General features: G+C 28.9%; 1 pseudogene; it reads right to left on the bottom strand.

Moving 5' to 3' along the window:
• Window positions 1-11,469: 11,469 nt before the first annotated feature.
• LOC149515756 (uncharacterized) lies at window positions 11,470-13,562 on the bottom strand (annotated as a pseudogene).
• Between the last annotated feature and the right edge of the window lie 8,409 nt (window positions 13,563-21,971).

The following is a 21,971-nucleotide window of genomic DNA, read 5'->3' on the forward strand; positions in this document are numbered from 1 at the left end:
TCTGATCAATCCCAATTCCTCCTTGGACGGGAATTCAGTCTTTGAATCCAATTGGACTCTCTTGATTGAATTCCCATTCCCGGTAGGATTCTTCAGCTTCAATCTTAGCCCTCCAAAATCAAAAATAAAAAAATACTAGATAATAATCAGATAAATCAAAAGATATTTAAAAAAAAAATATCTGATAATCAGGAAAAATCAGAACAGATAATTAAAAATAATAATAATAATAATAATAATAATAAAATAAGATAAACCCAAGTATATATTACAAAAAAAATAATAATAATAATAATAATAATAAATATATAACTATATACATATAAATCTAATCTAATAAAAAAAAAAAATAAATATATACATAATAATAATAATAATAAAATACATAAAATACAAAAGAAGAAAAAAGAAAAAAAAATACAGGATTGAATTGGGCCTTACCCGTTTGGGCCAGGCCCAATTGATCTGGGCCCGGACCCAATTGGGTGTCTACAAATTGAATACAAGGAAATTCTTTCTGCCAACTTTTGATCAGATTCTCCAACCAGATCAATAATTGATGTATTTTTTTAGTGCTTCTGGGTATGGCTCTTGATCCAATTAGGCATTATTGCTAAAAGCATCTTGCTTTGACAGTTTGCAGGAAACCTCTCCAATATGGTTTCGACATCCTCGACAAATCAAACTTGAAGCATCTAATCCACTTCAACAAGAACAAGAAATTAAACCCATGAAGTCTACTCGCTGTAAACACAAGATCATCATTCAGACAGGCTCAAAAAATTATGAGTATGTGATCATTAATGGGGCTCAATGAAAAACTGAGATGTTTGATGTTGAGGATGCTGAGACATTAGAACTTCCTGGTGATGAAGACAAAAACAAGCTGGAAGATCCATTTTATCATTTTGAACATCAGAAAGAGGATTTGCAGAAAAAAAAAGTTGAACTAGCACTAGTTCACCTTCAACGAGTGTCTGATGCCAGATATTCAGATGACTATGTGCTTAACAAAGCTCTCTGTGGCAAACTCAGAAGTTAAAAGACAAGGGTTTTTAAAGAAGAATCTACTTCCAGAAAGGTGGACTTAGCATTCGATTCCTTTCAAGAAGTAAAGAAAATTCTGCTACTGCTATTGGAGTCAAGTTTTCTTGACATCTATTCTTTTTTTTTCTTTTTTTTTTTAGCTAAAAAAGTTAGTGAAAAAAATGAGCCTTCAAAACCGATCCTTTCATGATTTCTCTCCATTATTTGCTCTTCATTGTCGGTTGTATATGCTTGGTCATCAGCATGAAATACGCCTAACAAATTCGAGATTGAATCACCGTGAATTATTCCAATAAATTCAGAACTTATTCCATAATAGTATTATATTTTTTTATTTTTCTCTTTTTATTATTTTTTTAATTTTATGTTCGAAAAACAAGTAAAATCAAACCAAATCAAATTAAAATTGAAAATTCTCATATCAGACCCAAAGCTTCTCAATCGAGCCCAATTAATGGTTGAAAGTCTGTTTTTAGCCCAGAAAAATCTCAAATAAAATGAGGTGTTTACAGTTTCCTCTAAGTTTTTCAATGTCATTAGACATTGAAAACTTGATCTTCAAATGAGAATCTGAGCCAATGATTCTAATAACAGATTGACGAGGTCGACTTAATATCATATTATAAGCAAATGGGACATTTACCACCATAAATTTGATGATTGAGGTAACACACCTTGGCTGGGTACCCAATAAGATTGACAACTTGATAGTTCCCTTAACTAGCATTTGTTCATTCCCAAAGTTGATCAGAGTGGTGGTGAATGGCTTCAACATTTTCTCTGTTATGCCTATCCTCAATATTATCGCATAATATAGAACGTCAATTGAATTCTCACTATCAAACAAAATCTTTTTCACAACATGATTATAGACCATGGCCTAAATGACAATGACATCATCATGTAGGAATTAGATTTTTTTATAAATCCTTCAAAGTGAAAGAGATCGACTTATCCTTCCAGCTCTTCTATTTTTGGTTGAGGATCTAATGGCCATAATTGTCCTCGATCAAATTTTTTTTTGGCCAACATCAAAGTCCCTTCAGTGGTCATATTTATTATACCTGCAATGGACCTGTTATCCACATTGTTCCCCTTATCCTCTTCTTGCTCGACCTTTTGGTTGCCACCAATTCGATTTTCTTTCTTGTCTTTGTTTTCTTGGTTCCATCTTGTCCTTTCTTCTTGATCTCTTCTTATGAAATCTCTTCTCCCTTACCCATATCTTTTTCGATCCATAAACCTGCCTAGTCAATCTTTTTTGATCAAATTTTCAATTTTATTTTTAAGGTCAATGCAATTTTCAGTGTTGTGGCTGTAATTTTTATGAAAAGCACATGTTTTGTAAATATCTCTTTTAGTATTCTACCTCAATGGTTGTGACCATATAAGTTTATGATCTCTTTCAATGTGTATTAGAATCCATTCTCAAGAGCTATTTAGTACAGTATAATCACTATGTTATCGGCTTAGGCTTCTAGCCATAAGGTACCTTTATATTATTTTTCTTTTTTGGGGATCGTAGATTTTTTTTCCCTTTCATGGGCAAAGAAGAGGGATAGGCCTTTCTTATATCATTTGTTTTTAATTGTAGCTTCATTGTTGATATACTTCTCAAGGATTAGTAAGGCATCCACTAGAGTCTTAGGTGGCTTTAGAGAGAATGTGAGTTTTAAGTGGTATTCTCTATTCCTTAATCCACTTGTTAGAATTGAAAATTGTAACAACCTACTCTAACCCTTTAACCTAAAGAGTTTCAATGTTAAAATGCATAACATACAAGTTTAAGGATTCATTTCGACCTTGGTAGATCAATATCAAGCTAAATGTAGTTTTTTTTTTTTTGGTCAACTATTGATGAACCTAAACAAAAAGGAATGGCTGAGCTGTTTGAAGGTTATGATGACCTTAGTTTCAAATCGTTATACCATGATGGAGCTACTTCTCTTAATGTGATGGCTAGCCTTTTGTACATAAAAGCTTTATTGGCTCATTTTATCATTTTGTTATTCCGATAAAGCTTCAAATAATCAAAAGGGTCAACTGTACCATTGTAAGTCTCAAAATTTGACATTTTGAACCTTTTTGGTGACATAGCTAGGTTAATATCTTCAGTGAAAGGGAAGTTTCCAGAAACCTTAACTCGTCATTAAGTGCAATTGCACTTATTTAATTTCCAACTAAAACTAAATTAAGAAATGCCTTTATTTTATATGCAATTGCACTTATTTAATTTCCAACTAAAGTAAAAAAAAAAATAAAAGAAAAACGATATTGTAGGTTGCTAGGTTCTAATCTTGCAATGAGATTTACCTGCTAGCAAATTTTGCTAGTTAGCTTCTAGTTACCAAATTAAATAAATCCATGACATGGCAAGGTTTCTTTATCATTTTTTACCAATAACAATTGGTATCATTTTCAAGGTTGCGGTGCAAATCACACAGACAATATGATCTTTTTCTTTAGCAAATTCTCATCTAATGGATACAACCTTTTTTTTAAAAAAATTATATTTAAAATAATCAAATAATAAAAGATAATCACTTGGATTAAGAAATTGTGTTTTAGTGCAATAGAAGCTATTTAATTACCAACTAAAGTAAATAAACATTCTCGTTATAAAAAAAAATGCCACCGAATTGCAACGATTTAGCTACCTTGGAATAAGATTTACAAATTCCTTTCCATTTCTACAAGTTAATTTCCATAACAAAATTAAATAAATCAAAGAATTAGAATGAAACCTAGGAAATTACATCCATAACCCCTTGTACTAGAGAATGGTGCATAAAACTTCACAATGAAATTTAGTCATACAAATGAGATAAGAACTCATAAGGACAAAACTTGTCATTGTATAAACACTTAAAACCTTCAATTAAACAACAACTTTGAAAAATTTTTGCTAATATAATAGTATTTTGCAATAACATATTCATTCGTTGTAAAATGTTGTTGCCAAAACTCCATTTTCTATTAGCCAGCAATCTTTTAAGTTCCAAAAGGTTGACTACAAATTTTCAATTAAAATAAACATTACCATTTGGCCTTAATTGAAATTCCAAATAGTTTACATTTTATTATATAAAAACATGACTAATCTCACAATTATATATCCCTTAGATAAAGAAAGAGTGGATAGATCTCCTTGAAGTTGAAAATAGATAAAAGGAAAAGAGGAAAATTAAAAATAAGAATAAAGAGCAAAAGAAGAAAAGAATTTTACTTTTTTAATGTCTTTATTTCTGCAATCAATAGCATGTTATATATCCTACCCATAGAAGTCATCCTTGCACTATCTGCCAAAGAATATGGCTTTTTTTGGTACCTATCTTGTGATCACAAAAGAGAAAGTAACGAAAATGGGAGAAAATTTTAAGCAAAAACAAAATATTAGAGCATTTTTTTCTTTTACTTTTTAAGAGTAAATGTTCAATATATATATATATATATAATATTTTTTAAGATTTAGGATTTTGTTTTGTTATTATATTCGTATTTATATATTAATAGTAAAAATTTTCATTTCACAAATGAAGTTAAAAAATTATAATATATTTTATTTTTTATATTTTAATATTTTTATTATATAATAAAAGATATATATTTTGCGTATAAAATATAAAATCTCACTGTCACTGAATATGAAATAATTTCTCATATATATATATAATATTACCCATTATGCTTTTTCTTTTGTTTTTCCTACATTATGCTTTTTTTTCTTTTTCTTTTGCTTTTCCTATTAAAAAATTCTTTTATCTCTTTCTTGCTCCTTTATTTCTAGAAATGGTATCGAATTTCTTTCTCGTTTCTTTATCTCTAATCTCTTTACAGCCTAGTAGGGTAATTACTTCAACTTTCTAACAAGAATTAGGGTGGCTCAAGAAACCAAAGAAAAGATTTCATTACTTGTCTTCCTAAAGACATCATTTGTCTCAAAATCTCCCCTTGCTTCACTTTGGAACGACATTGTCAAAACCTTATTGCTTGTGAAACAATAAAAGATTCTATAATTGCTATTTTGAGTTTACTTGTAACAATTTTGTTTGGTTTGAGACGTGAAATTATGATACAAAACTCTACAATTATGACATTAATAAGTAAGAATTGTGTGGGTTTATACAATAGCATGACTCTTGATTGTCAAGATCAAGTCCAAATAAGAGTAAAATAAGAGTATTCAAATCAAGTTTTTGGTTCTGTAAAAGACCCTTGATTTTACAAGTTCTCTTGGGTTTACCTCTTAGTTGGCCATGCCAACGAGACTTTGTTTTTGTGACAAGGAATAAATTTTAGAATATTTACATCATAAATTCAAATCATACTATATTTGACAATTTTATATTAAATTTGTCCCATTACTTGTTAGGCTTAAAGCAATAAACACAATAATGTAAAAGCAATATATAGCAATAAATTCACAATAATAGATAACAATCAATAATTAACAACGACACACCAAGACTTACGTGAAAAATCTTTCAGTGTAGAGAAAAAAACCACGGACTACTAAAAAAATCTCTACTATCAAATAATGGATATACAAAGTTCTTCTTTAGCTAAAACTAGAGCCAATCAACAACTAAAAAGATAATTGAAGAAATCTCACCAAATAGGTGACTCAACAATACACTCTAGATTTGTTCTTAGAGAGCTTCAAACTCGATCTTCACTGTTCAAAATGTAAAACTTTGAATCATAAATCCGTTGATAAAGTTTCAGCTTAATTGGATCATGAATCGACTTTAGTTTAACAAACTCTCTATTCTTTTTTCTCTCTACTTTCCTGGCTTTTCTTCTTTCTCTATTTTTTCTTGGTTTGTGACACCACCTTAAAATAGCCCCACCTCTTTTTATTAAGTAGCTAGGGTTCTATGTAAAAAGAAAGACTAAGGCCCATGGCCTTTGATTGGTCCAAAACCAATTACATGAGGTTGGACCTCATTTTTCTAACAATCTTTCCCTCTAGCCCCATTAGGAAGAGATTCATCATCATAGCAGTTTCATTTGAAACTTACCTTGGCCAAGAAACTCATTCTAGCTAAGTTATTACAGAACTCAAGCTTTTTTCTAAAAAGTATCTTAGTCAACATATCTACTACATTCTCATCTATATGGACTTTCTTCAATAGTGTTTATTGTTCCGTAATTACTAAACATAACCAGTGATATCTAACATCAATGTACTTTGCTCTAGCATATATATGATATTCTTACTCAAATTTAAAGCACTCTGACTATCACAAAATATCACGTACTTTTTCTTATTTAACCCCAATTCAAAAAGAAAATATTTCATCTAAAGCATTTTTTTCTGCTTCAATTGTTGTAATATACTCAATCTCTGTAGTTGACAAAGTAATATACTTCTATAACTTAGACTGCTAAGACATAACTCCTCCTACAAAAGTGAACAAATACCCTAAAGTAGATTTTCTACCATTAATATCACCTACCGTGTCAACATTAGTAAACCCTTCTAGAACTGGTTGTGAAACTCTATAACTCAAGCACATTTTTTATATGCCCTTCAAATATTTGAAAATCTATTTCATTGCTTCTTAGTGAACCTTTCCCAGATTAGAAAGAAATTTGCTCACTACACCAACTGTATGAGTAATGTCAGACTGTGTACAAATCATAAGATATATTAAAGAATCGATTGTAGAAGAATAAAAAATACTAGACATAGCTAGTTGCTCTTCTTTAACACCGGACAATATTTTTTACTTAGAAGAAAATGGTTGGTAAGTGGACTACTAAATGATTTAGCTTGTTGTATATTGAATCTATTGAGCACCCATTTAACATATTTTTCCTATAACAACTACAGCTTTTCAGCTCTCCTATCTAGAAAAATGTTCATATCGAGAATTTACTTTACTGGACCTAAATCTTTCATGTCAAAGAACTTAAATAATTGTTCTTTCAACCTGTGAACCATACCAACATCTTATCCCACAATTAACATATCATCAACATATAATAAGAGAATAATGAAGTTACTATCAGAAAATTTTTTGACATACACACAAGTATCTGCTACTATTCTTTTATAGTTATGGTTCACCATAAAATAATTAAATTTTTTGTACCACTGTCACGAAACTTATTTCAAGTCATACAAGTTTTTCTTCAGTTTACAAACTAAGTGATTTTTCCCTTTTACTTCAAAACCTTTAGGCTGATTCATATAAATGTCTTCTTACAAGTCACCATGCAAGAATATAGTATTGACATCAAGTTGTTCAAGCTCAAGATTCAAACTAGCTATTAATCTTAGTACCACTCGAATGGAATTCATCTTCACAACTGAAAAAAAATCTCATCAAAATAGATGCTTGATTTTTAAGAAAAACCTTTCACCATCCATCAAGTTTTGTACCTCACTAACTTGTCACCATCTTTTTTCAACTTGAACACCCATTTATTTTTCAATGGCCTCTTTTCTTTTAGAAATTTAACAAGATCATAAGTATCATTTTTTCGTAATGACTCAATCTTTTCTTTCATTACTTTTAACTAGTGCTCTCTATTTGAAGTAGCCTACATATCTTGAAAGCTTTTTGGCTCTCCCTTATTGGTAACTAAAATAAAATCTAAGCTTGGATATCTAGTAAATGGCTTGTGCTCTTTAGTAAATCTTTTAGGCTAAAACTTTACACCACTTGATACCAATGGTAGCTCCCCCTACTCAACACTCTTTGGTGGAAAGGATTACTCTTCTTGTTCAAAACTGATTGCATCTGGCTCATCACTAACTGTGGCTGGCTTATTCATATCCTCAAGTTTTATTTCTTGCTCATTTTTACCATTTGTGGCTATTTCCTGTGGAACCCCTGTCAGTGTTGAAACATCACACTCAACAATAACCCGTGTAGTCTTCTCATTTTTCTCAAGGTCTACTATGATTTTTTTTTCATGAAAGATTATATCTCTACTTCTGACTGTCTTTCTCTTTACTGGATCATATATCTTGTAGCCAAATTTTTTATCACCGTATCCTACAAACATACATTGTGTGATTTTACTATCAAACTTTGACCTCTGTTCTTTCGATATATGCATGAATACTTTACACCCGAAAACTTTTAAATGATAGTATGAAACATCTTTCCATATTCACACTCTTTCTGAAATGTTAAAGTTTAAAAGAACTGATGGTGATCTATTAAGCAAATAACAAACTACGTTGACTGTTTCACCCCAAAATGGCTTTGATAATTTTATCATCCTCAACATGCATTTGACTTTTTTCACCATGGTGTGGTTAATATTTTCAGCTACACCAGTATGCTACGGTGTTCTAGGTTCTGTTATTTTATGTTTGATCTCATGCTTTGAATAGTATTTTTTAAAGTATTTTGATGAGTATTTCTTACCATTATCAGTCCGAATACACTTTAAAAGTAACCTTGTCATCTTTTTCACCATGACATAAAATTTTTGAAAAAATTATAATACTTTACTTTTATTTTTTAACATATACACCTAAGTCTTATGTGAAGTATCATCTATAAAAGTAACAAAATACCTGCTATCACCTGATGACTCAACCTCAATGAAATTACATACATCAAAATAAATTAATTTCAATTTATTTTCTTTTCTCTAAAAACTCTTACGAAAAAAAACTCTACGATGTTATCAAACAAACAATGATCACATAAATCGAGAGACATACCTTTGGTCAAGGGAATGAGAGACTGTCTTGTCAAAACCTATAACTTCTTTTCGCTCATGTGTGCTAGTCTCTTGTACCACAAGTTTGCTGAAGCATCATCTTCAACAGCATTTACCTAGTTACCGTTCAATTATAGCCATGTCTTATATATTATACAGCATAGTTTTTCTCTTACAACTATCATAAATCTTTTGAGAAGCTTTCACTGCCCATTCTTTTGTTGACTCTCATATCCCTTCTTATCAAGGACATTAATAGCAAGTAAGTTCATTGTCATATTTTGAATATGTCTGACATCACTCAAAGTCAACATGTAGCCTGTACTAGTTTATACAATAATATCACCATTCTCAATAATCTGTAACATATTATTATTTTCCATCTTAGTGTAACCAAAGTCTTTTGCTTTGTAAGTTATAAACAACTCTTTCTTAGGAACACAATATGTCACTCAGTGTCAACTATCCACTCAATATCGGGATCACCAATATGATAATAATCACATGTGTATAAATTAAAGTAACTGAATCATTATCTGAATTCACTACTATAATATTGCCATCATCTAAACTCTTGCCTTTCTCATCTTTTCGCTCTTGCTTTAAGATTTTACAGTGTCATTTTATATGATATGCCTTACCACAATGAAAATATTTCACTTTATCTCTAGACTTGGATCTATGTTTAGAGTTACTATGGCCTTTTGAGTTTTGACCTCTGTCGATGTTTTTACCCTTGTTATCTATGATCAGAGTTTGATTCCCATGGTCTATATCTTTTCGCTTTACTTTTTCATTAAGCACTGTCTTTTACCATCTCTAATGCCACCTTATAATCAGGAGCTAAATTAAGAACAGTCATAATTAGAGTATTTCAGCTGTCTGATAATGAACCTAAAAGAAACAATGCCTTCATTTCGTCATCCATTTTAAGCTCCATAGTAGTCATCCAATTAAATATATCTTAAAAATCACTCAAGTACTCTATAATTGATCATCCATCCTTGTATTGTAAAGTTGTAAGCTTTTTAACAAGCATAACTTTATTCAAACCTATTTTTCTCTCATACAATGCTGTCAATTTTTTTCAAATAATATGGGCATCTACCTCCTCGCTACATGATGAAACACGCTGACATCAACCCATTTTCTAATTGTAGCCAGCATTTTTTTGCCTAACTTCTTTTAATTTTCATCTTTCATATCTGCTGGTTTAGCCGAATCACCCAATATTAGCTCATACAAATTTTTACAGTATAAATAATCTTTCATTATAAGCTTCAAAATTGAATAATTTAATGCTGTCAATTTTATCATGAAACTTGTATCACCCTCTATGATCTTAAATAAAATTTACTTCTGTCTTGGGCTACTTCTGTATCATTGTTTCAAAATAATCCTCGCTCTGATATCACTTGTTAGACCTGAGACAATAAACATAACAAACCAAAAGCAATATATCATAATAAATCAACAATAATAGACAACAATCAATAATCAATAACGTAGAAAAAATAAAGCACACCAAGATTTACGTGAAAAATCCTCCAGTGTAGAGAAAAAAATCACGAACCACCAAAAAATTTTCACTATCAAATAATAGATAAATAAAGTTCTTCTCTAGCTAAAACTAGAGGTAATCAACAACTAGAGAGACGATTGGAGCAATCTCACTAAATAGATGATTCAACAAATATACCATGGATTTGTTTTTAGAGAGCTTCAAAACTGATCTTCACCGTTCATAATGTAGAACTCTAAATTATAAACCTGCTGATAAAGTTTCAACTCAATCAAACTACGGATCGACTTCTATTCAACCAACTCTCCTTTCTCTTTTTTCTCTCTATTTTTCTTGGCTTTTCTTCTTTCCCTATTTTTTCTTGATTTGTGACACCACCTTAAAATAGCTTCACTTCTTTTTATTAAATAGATAGGTCTCTGTGTAAAAAAAAAACTAAAGTCCATGGTCTTTGATTGATCAAAAACTAATTACATGTGGCTGGACCCTATTTTCTTAAATTTACTAACTATATGACAGGTTGCTAGTTATTTTTTTTCTTCGATTTATATTATTTGATTCTTTTATGGAATGCGATAATTTTTATTAGTAAAGACATAATAATTCTTCTATGATTGTAATTTCTAACTTTATTTACATAAAAAAATCACCTCTTTTTATGTTGAGCCATGTATTTATTTTTTTTATTATCAACAATTATATTTTCTGTTAATAGAATATTAGATTTTTAATTCTAATAATTAGAGTTTAATCTCTGATAACCTCTAATTAAAAAAAAAAAAAAGAATCAAATTAGTTTAAACTTGAAAGAATTTTTATCTTGAGCAAATAATAATCGAAAAAAGCATAGCTTATTATAGTTAGATCAGACATCTCCAGTTACAAAAATGGGACTGATTTATTCATACGATTTTACCCTCAAAATATAATCTTCTAATCAAATTTCATGTGATGATAGTAAATCGATCAATTCCTTTACTCAAAAATCCAAGAGTTACAAAGGATACAAGACAATGTTTATACAAATGCAACCAAATATCTTACAAATCACATGATTAAGATCACAGGGAAGCCTTACAAAGTGACTTTATTGAAACATTTTGGAAAATTTCAAAGGATAAAACAAGGAAAGCAGATATTTTCGATGAAGAAGTATGAACCGTCGCATTTTGGCTGTGATCATCAGCAACCTCTGCGTCTGATCATTGCTATCACTAGAAAAATGTTCGGACTGCCATTCGACGGAAGTATGAAAATTGTTCTGAACATGTGAAATGGACAATATAGTTGCATGTTGTCTCTGCACACTCAAGAGTCAGATCTAAGCATGGCTTACCACATTTACAGCATTCAGGATAATGATAAACCTTTTGCACAAACACGAGTGAGTGTGGATGCTCACTTTCTATGAAGCTGTTGGTCCCAAGCTTGATAAATGGGTGATCTCCATGAACACATTTGGGATGAACTGAATTGTTAAAAATTGCACAATAATAAAACCATTTGCCTGGGCTTCTTTCTTCGTCACAAATATCACAGTAACGATATTTTGAATAATCATTAACTTCGTGGTATGTGAGAGTGAGAACATGTTCATCACATTTGTGCCAAGCTGTTTGTGGAAGGAGAGTACAGATATAATGCACATTAAAATCGCAACCCTTGCATCTGTATATTACATCATTATCAATACTGCACCACAAGCATTACAGTACTGCCCATTATACTTGAGGTAAAAGAGAAGAGGGTGATTGTGTCCTTGACTTGTGCAGGTCAGAGAAAGTCTAGCACATTGAACGCAGATATGCTTGTGGCAAATTGCGCATTCTTAGGAGAAACCACTACGCCCGAACTTACAAAATCCACATATGAAAACGCAATCTGAAATAAGGTTAAGGGGATGTTGGTGTATGTGAATCCAAATTTGCTTCTTCCTAGGTAACTCAGCACATGACTTGTGGAGAAAGAAATCACATTGTAAACAACCATAAAAAGAAATCTCGATCAGTTGACAGCAACCGTCACAACACTTATGATCCTTTACTTCATCATGCAGTATCAAATTGTGTTCATGGCCGAAATGTTTTATCTCTATATTTATCACATTTTCTCCAAGTCTGATCTCTTTGATAACAAAAAAACTTGGACCCATGTTATAGCTAGCAACTTTCTGTTTTGATTAAGCATCTCAAAAGCTTCTATTGACTCAATTTTGTAATACCACAAAGGATTTTCTAGTGCACAATTCACATGGAGAATAAACTAGCAGCCAGAACAATAGTAACTTCCACACTCTTTATTCACCTCCTCATGACAAATCACACATTCCAGTGTTCCATATTCATTGTCTACTACAAAGTATTTGTGGAAAAGAGGATGGTGATGCCATATGATTATGATGATGTGCGGCAATGAAATGCACTTCTCATGGACTATTAGACTACATGCTGAGCAAATATAAGAAACATAATTTCCTGAAGTGCCACATGCATCACATGTGTATGGGGATTGTCTTAACCACCTTGTGAATGGGTGTTAATGACTACTTGTATCTTCAATGATAGGTGGTGGTGACAGACATTCAATGTGAAGGACAAACTTGCAAATTGAACAGCAATAAACCAATCCCCTGGATTGGATTACTTCGCATGTTTTGCAAGGGAGAAGATGACTATTAACTTGTAAAAAAAGAGAATGTTGGCGGTGGGAAATATGATTGATTTCAAGAGGTAGCTCAACACATTTTTTATGTAGGAAAAGTCCAGATTCAAGAGAAAGGTATGGAGAATCTAATAAAGGCTTCCAACAGGCAAAGCACTCAGCTTCTTTGAGCTCTTCACAACGATTTTCAGTGGAGATGGATGGGTCTTTGTTTTCAATCCATTGAAGCTGATCTCCATTTTTTTTTTCAGCAATGTTATACAAAAGCAAAGCACATTTGATGTGAAGGTCTAAATTACAAGAACAATGATAAACAAACTTATTGCAATATTTGTCACAAAAATTGCAAACACACCTACGTTTACCATATGGTGAACTTGATAGAAGATTAAGGCTGTGGTTGCGATGAAAGGGGTGATTTATCTCTGAAGGTGCCATGGCGCAGTTCTTGCCAAGATGAAACCCGCACGTCACACATCTAAACATTGGACCCGAAATCACCTCCTCACACCCAGAGCTATAAACCTTCTGATCACTTTCATGGCTTTGCTCTTCATTGAAAACCAGAGGATGATCATGGCTAAAATGTTGAAGTCCCATATCTCTATTTTCTTTCTATGTAAGTTTGTGGGTGAGATAGTAGTGAATGCTTTTCTGGGAACGCAAGCACATACATATATATACTTCAAAAATCAAATTGTTTGCAATAAAAAAAAAAAGAAAATAATTGCTTATTATGAAAGGACCATTTCACTTAATGATGTCAATAGGTAAAGTATGAGAAAAGTAGAGCATTCATCATCTCCATCCATTAATTTTTATGTTATATTATATACATTCTTGTATTCATATCTAACAGGTATTTTAAATTTATTTTTATCTCTATTCTCATACGTATTTAATGAAAATGAGTAATTTTAAATTCATTTTTATCTCTATTCTCATACGTATTTAATGAAAATGAGTAATCTTTGTATTCATAATTATTTTAAAAAAATAAAAACCAAAATTTACTTTTTTTATTTTTTTATCTTGTATATTTATGTAAGTTTTTTTTATAAATATATATTAATATAGTTTTTAAATATATATATTAATTTTAATTAATCTAAAATAATAATTTGTATTTTTTAATAAAAAATTTATTTACTAAATATATATATATATATGTAGGATAGGGTATGGGTGGGTGTTACATTATCTGTCAACATCCCTGTATTTGATAAAAATTTAAAATCACACATATCTTCATTCCCGTTTTCTTTTTCATTCGAATAAAAAATCAGGTTCTTCATTGAATATAGTTAAGATTGACATTCACAATTTTACCCTATTCATTTTCTCTTTTGTTTTCAAATTGTCTAATTTTAAGTAGAAGATTTATTTTCTTAATGGCTATAATATTTAATATTTATATTTACTTTCCAATCTCTATTAAGGTTTATTTTCAAATTTATTTTATCACAAGCAAATTTAGAGCATTTAATCACCATTATCTATAATTTATCATTAACTACAATCATTATTATAATCCATGATAAGAGTTTATCATCAGCAATATCATTCTTATAATCATTATTAACTATTATAACACATTAATTAGGGTCTTATGCTAATTATTATAATCTGTTAACAAGGTCATGCGATCGTAGCTATACTAATTATTATAACTCGTTAATTAAAGTCATAGAACTAATTTTGGTATGAATTAAATTTAATATGAAATTTTTTATTAATAAACAATAATTATGAAATCGATAAAATAAATCATATTCATAAATTTGCATTCTATAAGTTCAATAAAAAAAATTTTTATACTTAAAGTATCTCCAAATTCAAATAGTATTTTTCTGAATTTCTTAGATCAATTGTCACATAACAATTAATTCTTCAAAATTATCAAAAATATCATTATGTCTAAAATTTTTTTGACCAAATATATTATTACCAACTCCAAATCAAAATCAAAACCTATGTATCGTAACTAAAATACGTCTACAAAGAATTTCAACCAATAAAAACTTCAAATAATTGAATTAGTTTCAAGAGTACAATCATAATCAATAACTCAATTATAACATAAATTTTCTAAATTTTCTTTAAAATTGAATCCTCGCTCAAAGATCACCAAGTACGCAAAACCAGTTATTAATAAATTATTAAAATCTAATAACAATATGATCATCCTTTTTACCTTTAATAGTACAAAAATATGACAAATATTTATGTTTTGTAAGTTAATTATTCTTCAAAACCGATTAGCTTTTTCAACAATAATAAGTGTGGAACCAATCCCCTATTGAAAAGAATAAAGGGAAGAAAGTCTTAATGTGGTTGGAATAAAATGCTAGGTGCAAGATTGGGTCATGGATTGTATTTACAAGCTTTGGTATCTATTTAATAATAAAATAAATAATAAATATTATTATTTAATAAATGTAATTAATTAAATAATAAATTATTATTTTAATCTTAAGTTTAATTTTTGAATTAAATGAAAGTTAATTAAGTATGTACAGTTAAAGAATACATCTATTTTTAGGACTTGATATTGACAATTGAGAAAAATTATGCTATCTAACCTTACACAATTTAGCATACATCTATTTTAGTCTGCAGAGTTTTCTTTAATTGATTTGTGTCTTCTTTAAAATACTCTCCAAAGATAATATTTTATATTTTTTTATTTTTGATGTTTCAGTTTTTTATATAAAGTCACTTGCAAAATATGCATGATTAGATTATTATTAATTAATATTTTTATTTTTTATTTTAAATTATATGAATCTAATTATTTGTAAACTCAATTAATTATGAATGAATGTAATTTATGTTTGGTATGATTTAAATTTTGAGTTAGAGTGATGTCTACTATTTAATAATATATATAACCATAAATCAGATCCAAATTGTATGAATCTAATTCTATTCATAAACTTTGCTGGTCATGAATCTATGATATTATAAACCCACTTATTTAATGTAATTTAAATTTAACATATCTATTGAATTAAATCAAAATTGTTATATTTATTTTTTTTTAATGTTTAAATACGTTGAAAAATATAAATTATTGGTTTTGATTCATTATAAATTAATTTTTTATTTTTAGTCAGCGCATAAATGAATTTACGATTAAATAAATATATTGATTTGTTTACATGAAATATTATTTTGTAAATATTTATTATTTATTTATATTTAAAAATTTATTACCCGTTATATGAAAAGTTTATGGTGCAATCCAATGAAAATTGTTCAAGTAGTATATGGTATATTCTATCGAGTCACAAAGCAAACTGATTTTGAAAGCAGCTGTATAGGGAAGCAAGGAACTTATGAGACAAATGGAATCTTTGATTTCTTCAACTACCCAATTCCTGTTGGAAAAGTTAGATTAATCCTATTAGAATTCAAGTGGATCAGAGGTAAAGAAACAGAATCGATACCATTTCGAGAAATAAATGAGCAAGAAAGGGATAAAGAAGGGCTAATCGGGAAACTACCAAAAGAAAAAGAAAAAGAAAAAGCATAATCTAAGTAAGTTCTTAGTTATTTTCAATTTGAAGATCAAACCATTATGTAAACTATCAAATTCATAATTTCAAGGAAATAATAATAATGATAACTTTGAAAAGGTCATAATTAAACTCGAAATTTAATTTAATCGATTCATACAATTATTTTTATGAAATAATATTATAAGTTTAAGATTTAAATTTTAACATTTATAATTTTTTTATTTTAAATTGTAATTTTTTTTATACAAAACACATAATCTAAAATATAAAAAAAATTATAAATAAAAAATTTAAACTATAAATTTATTAAATGAGATTTTTTAAAAATTATTATATGAAACAACTTTAACTTTACTTTTGAAAAGTAAAAGAAAATATTATGATCTCATATTTCAATTATTTTTATTTTATCTTTACTAATCGCAAAAGATAAGTATAAATTAAGAAATAATCAAATATATTCTCAAGCAAATAACGGAAGGACGATTGTACAGATAGGATAAATAACATGCCATTGATTGTTCATCTAAATGCTTTAGCATAATTATAAGCTTGAAGAGACTAATGAAATAAAATATTTTCTTCTTCTTCCTTTTTTGTTTATTTTTACTTATTTTCAAGTTTCTAAGTGATCTATCCATATTTTCTTTATGTATGTTACATAATTGTGAAATTAGTCTATTTTTTTAATTCATGGTTTAATTTCTTTAATTTATATAATCATCCTTAAGGCTTAGCTCAATTAACATCTAATAGATTTAAAATTTAAATTTTAACACTTGTAAATTCATATAATATTCTTAAATTACAATTTCTTTTATACTAAAAGAAAATTAATCTTTTTTTTATAATTTATATATCAAAATGTAAATAAGTACATATGTATTTCAAATTTTAAGGCAAGATGCTTCTATCCTCCAATCAAACAAAGCTTGGGGTTCCTATTGATTGGTTATGTACAATATGAAATAGATGTATCTGCAAACTTGCCTTTCATTAGAAATATTCTTTTTAACAAGAATGAAATTAATCACAAATTAATCACTTTCACCACAAAGAAAATTATTTACACTCTAAATAGAAATGTAATTATCCAACTTCAAACTAATTATACAAACTTACAATTCACGTGATCAACTTTAAATATTTTTTCAATAAAATTATAAAACATACCAAACATTACAATTAGTAAATAATTAATTACTTCAAAATTTCAAAATATCATTTCATTCCAACTACAATATTCAATACTTTAATTACAACAATTTACAACCTTAATCCAAGCTTAACCCATGACTAAAGGTTCATGTAACACTCACCAAATAACTTCAAAACCTCGTTAAATCAAAGGTCTTTTCTCAACCCATAGAACCTCCAATAATTAACTCATTCTTTCTTATAATCTTTTGACTCATAAGATATATCTTGTTGCAAGTCACATTGAAAATCCATTCAACTCAAAACATTACACTATGTCAAAGTATATAGATTTTTTTTTAACGATAAAATTCAAAAGCAATATATAAATATCAATAAAAAAATTACTCCAAGAATTCATCAAATCATTGCTTTCTTAAAAATTTATCAAATCATTAGCTAATCAAAAATTCATCGAATCATTTACTTATACTCACCATTATAGTTTATGGATCAAGCTTAAACTCTTAGAAAATCATCACATAATCCATAAACTGTCATCTAAATTTTTAAAAATCTCCACATAGTATATGGATTATAACCAATCCCTTAGAATGTCTTTTTCGATCCAAAAATAATAATTTATGTTCTTAGAAAATCACCAATAATCTAGTTATTATAAATTAAACTCTTAGGAAATCTCCAATGATACTTACCTAAGTTCTTAGACAATTTATGAAATCATAATATAAACTCTTAAACATCTCCACATAATATAAATATCATAATATAAGCTTTAAAAAATTTCCTATATAATCAATGATCCAAATAGAAAATCTCTAAAGATCATAACTTAGGCTCTAATATCGCTTTTTGTTATGTCTCAAGATCGAGATATAACACTACCATATTACTATGAAATAAAACCCAAAGCAATGTGAAACCTTCTTTCATATTCATTAAAAAATTCTTTACTAAAATAATATCCTCAAGTAAATTTCATATCTAAAATCCAAGTAAATAACAAACTCCAAGAATCCAATGTAAACTAATACAACTAAAAAAACATTTTTTTATAAAATCTTATTTGCCAAATAATATCTCTAATGCTCAAATACCTTTTTTAATTCGTTCTTCTAACTTCTCACAAGAATAAGCAACTTATCATTTAATCATTTGTAAAATGAAAGTAAAAGAGGAATGAGCAAATTACATATCAGCATGTATAGGCTCACATATCTTATCGCATCAAACATTATTTTCATACATGCATATAGATCATTCAAAAATACTATTCAAATTATGCTTCCAAAACATTTAAGAAATCATTTAAAAGATTAATATCATATCAAAACATATCATTTCATCAATTATAAATCATAAATCATGGTCAAATACATATTCATACAAATCATAAATCAATTTTCAAAATCATAAATTAATCATCATAACTCATTTAATCATCATTATCACTAGTTTATCATTAGTTACGATTACTATTATAACTCGTAACTATTATCACTATTAAATCAATCCACCTTTTTTAAGCTATTTATACTAAAACAATTAAAATATACATGAGTTAACTCAACTAATTGATACTAACAACTTGCACTCTTTTCACTAAAATGATTATATCTCAAGATATAAAACTTGAAATTAAGATCTTTTTAGGGCCTTAGAAACTAGACTCGATAGCATTTCTAACCATATATGGCTCATTCCTTAATTCCTTGTAGATTAATTGTAATAATTTTTTCAATTCACTTTTTTATGCTACTGTCAAACAACATGTATATCTTTTAGTAAAAATTAAATATTTATTAATAGGAAACTCGGGATTCAATTTTGCTTGTGTCCTTAGAAAGTAGACTTAGGGATATAAACGAACTAAACATGAACGAACATTATTATGTTGATGATCTATTTGTTTAATTAACTAACCATGAAATTTTATTCGTGATCATTTGTTAAGCTTGATAATGAACATAAACAAATCAAAACCAAGATGTTCACTAACTGTTAATCAAACATTTTATTAGTTTTCACAAACGAATCAAACATGAATGAAATTTGTTATATTCATGATCTGTTCATTTAATTAATAAACCTTAAAAATGTTGTTTGTAATCATTTGTTAAACTTAATAAACAAACATAAATGAATAAAAATCAAATATGTTTACGAACTGTTCATCAAATGTTCTTTTCATTTAGACCTTTAAGTAGACTTACTAACTTTTTCAAACATATATGGCTCAATTCATAATTCCTTGCATAAAATTTAATAGAATTTTTGTAATTTATCCCTGATATTGTTACTAAACAACTTGTACACCCTTAAGTAAATATTAAATAATTCTTTATAAAAAACTTACGAGCCAAGAAAAGAGGATAAGCCTCTCTCACCTCAATTGCTTTTTATTGTAGCTTCAACATTGATTTACTTTTGGGTGATGGATAAGACATTAGCTAGAGTCTTCTATAAATCTAAGGAAAAGGGTGAGTTTAAAGTGGTATTCTTTGTCGTTTAATCCACTTGTTAAAGCAATAATTGCATCAGCCTGTTCTAAGTCTTTAGCATGAAGAGCCTCAATGTTAAAATGCGTGACATACTCTTTTCAGGGATTTATTTTAGCCCTAGTAGATGACATCAAGCTTGGTGTAGTTTTTTTTGTTTGTCGATTACTAACAAACCTAGATAAAAAAATGACTAAACTATTTAAATGTTGTGATTGACCTTAGTTCCAAACTACTATACGATGACCGAATTGCTCTTTTCAATGTGGTGGCTAGCTTTTTGTACATAAGAGCTCCATCGACTCTCTGCAACATCATTTTAGTTTGATAAAACTCCAAATGATAAAAAAAAAAAGGTCAACTATATTGTTATAGGTCTCTAAGGTTGGCATGTTAAACCCTTTCAATGGTACATCTTAGTCAATCTCTTTAATGAAGGGGAAGGTTTCTAGAAACCTAAGCTAATCATCAAATGTGGAGGTTTTATTCTTTAGTTCCTTCTCTATAGCCTTTATCCAAGCTTCTAGGTTTTTGTTTAGTTGCAGTTCTAAGGTGGTTTGTTTGGATTTTTTAGTGAGGGCTTATGTTGAAGTGTGTGTAGGGTAATAAATCACGAGTGTCGCTTCTTCCTCATCATCAAATTTTACGAGGCTACAGTGTCATTGTAGCTTGATAGTTTTTAGACATGTGAGTTTTTTTTAGTGGTTAGGTCATATGCTTTTGAGGTATAAGGTGAGGTAAGATTTTAGATCATTTCTTTAAATGATTGAAATGGTTAAGTTAGTGCTTCGAATTGCTCCATAGTGGGGCCTACTACTACAGATCAATTTGGGTTAAGTAGCTAAGTTAGGTATCTATTCCAGTAATAGTTGTTTCTCCTTCCTCAGCGTCTCTCTTTTTAGGTTGCATTTTTAGCTCGACTATGTAAAGAAGTCCCTACCTAGCATGTTAAATGTATGTGCCGAGTTGTCTTTAAAAGGTCATCATAAGAGAAAGAAATAGAGCAGTTAACAACAAAGGTTAAGAGTGGTTTCAACGTTTGTGCTTCGAACTCAAGTCAAAAATCAATCTAAGAAAGGAATAGAAAGGAGATAGTATGAAAGTAGTGAAAACAATATGAATAAAGGGTCCTAGATGGAGTTATTCATACGTGTGAGATTGAGGGTTTTGGATAGCCTAGGCTACTCGATGTCAACCATATAAAACTAGAAATGAATTGGTAGACCTGAGTTAAGCTAGCAGTTAACTGTCTACTCAGGGATTGAAATGACTTAAGACTTTAAACAGACAAGATTCATCTCTAAGTTTCAACTTGGTAATAAGTCTTATCTCGAACTAATTTTTAAATATTGATCAATCTTTAGTTTTAAAAATTTTATCCGATCTTGATGAAAGGACTTCAAACTTTAACTTTTCAAAAATTTTGCAAAGTATTAGTTCAGGCATTTTGCGATAGCTCGAATGTTTTGCTTTCGAACCTCGTATCCTTTAAATATTAGATAATATTATCACTTGGACTTAATATACTATAAGTAGATATACAAGATTTTTAAACTCCAAGGCTTTTATTGAGTGTGGAATTTAATAGCACAAGCAAGCTTTAAAATTACAAAATATGAGCTCAAGCCTTTACTGATAATAAATTTTTAAATTATCCACATTATATGTCCTTGTAATGAGGTTTTCATTCAGATTTTATAGTCTATACGTCCTATCTTGAATGACCTTTTTAATTATATAAAGGCCTCCCAATTTGAGGTCAACTCGCCACCTCAATAATCAATTCTTGAGACTTCCACTTTTCTAAGCACTAGATAATTTTTGGATAAAAATATAATAGAATTAACGATTTATTTTGAATTTAATGAAAATTTATCA

This window comes from Durio zibethinus, chromosome 12, assembly GCF_047325235.1.
Source record: "Durio zibethinus cultivar Kanyao isolate XHJ-2024 chromosome 12, ASM4732523v1, whole genome shotgun sequence".
NCBI lineage: Eukaryota > Viridiplantae > Streptophyta > Magnoliopsida > Malvales > Malvaceae > Durio > Durio zibethinus.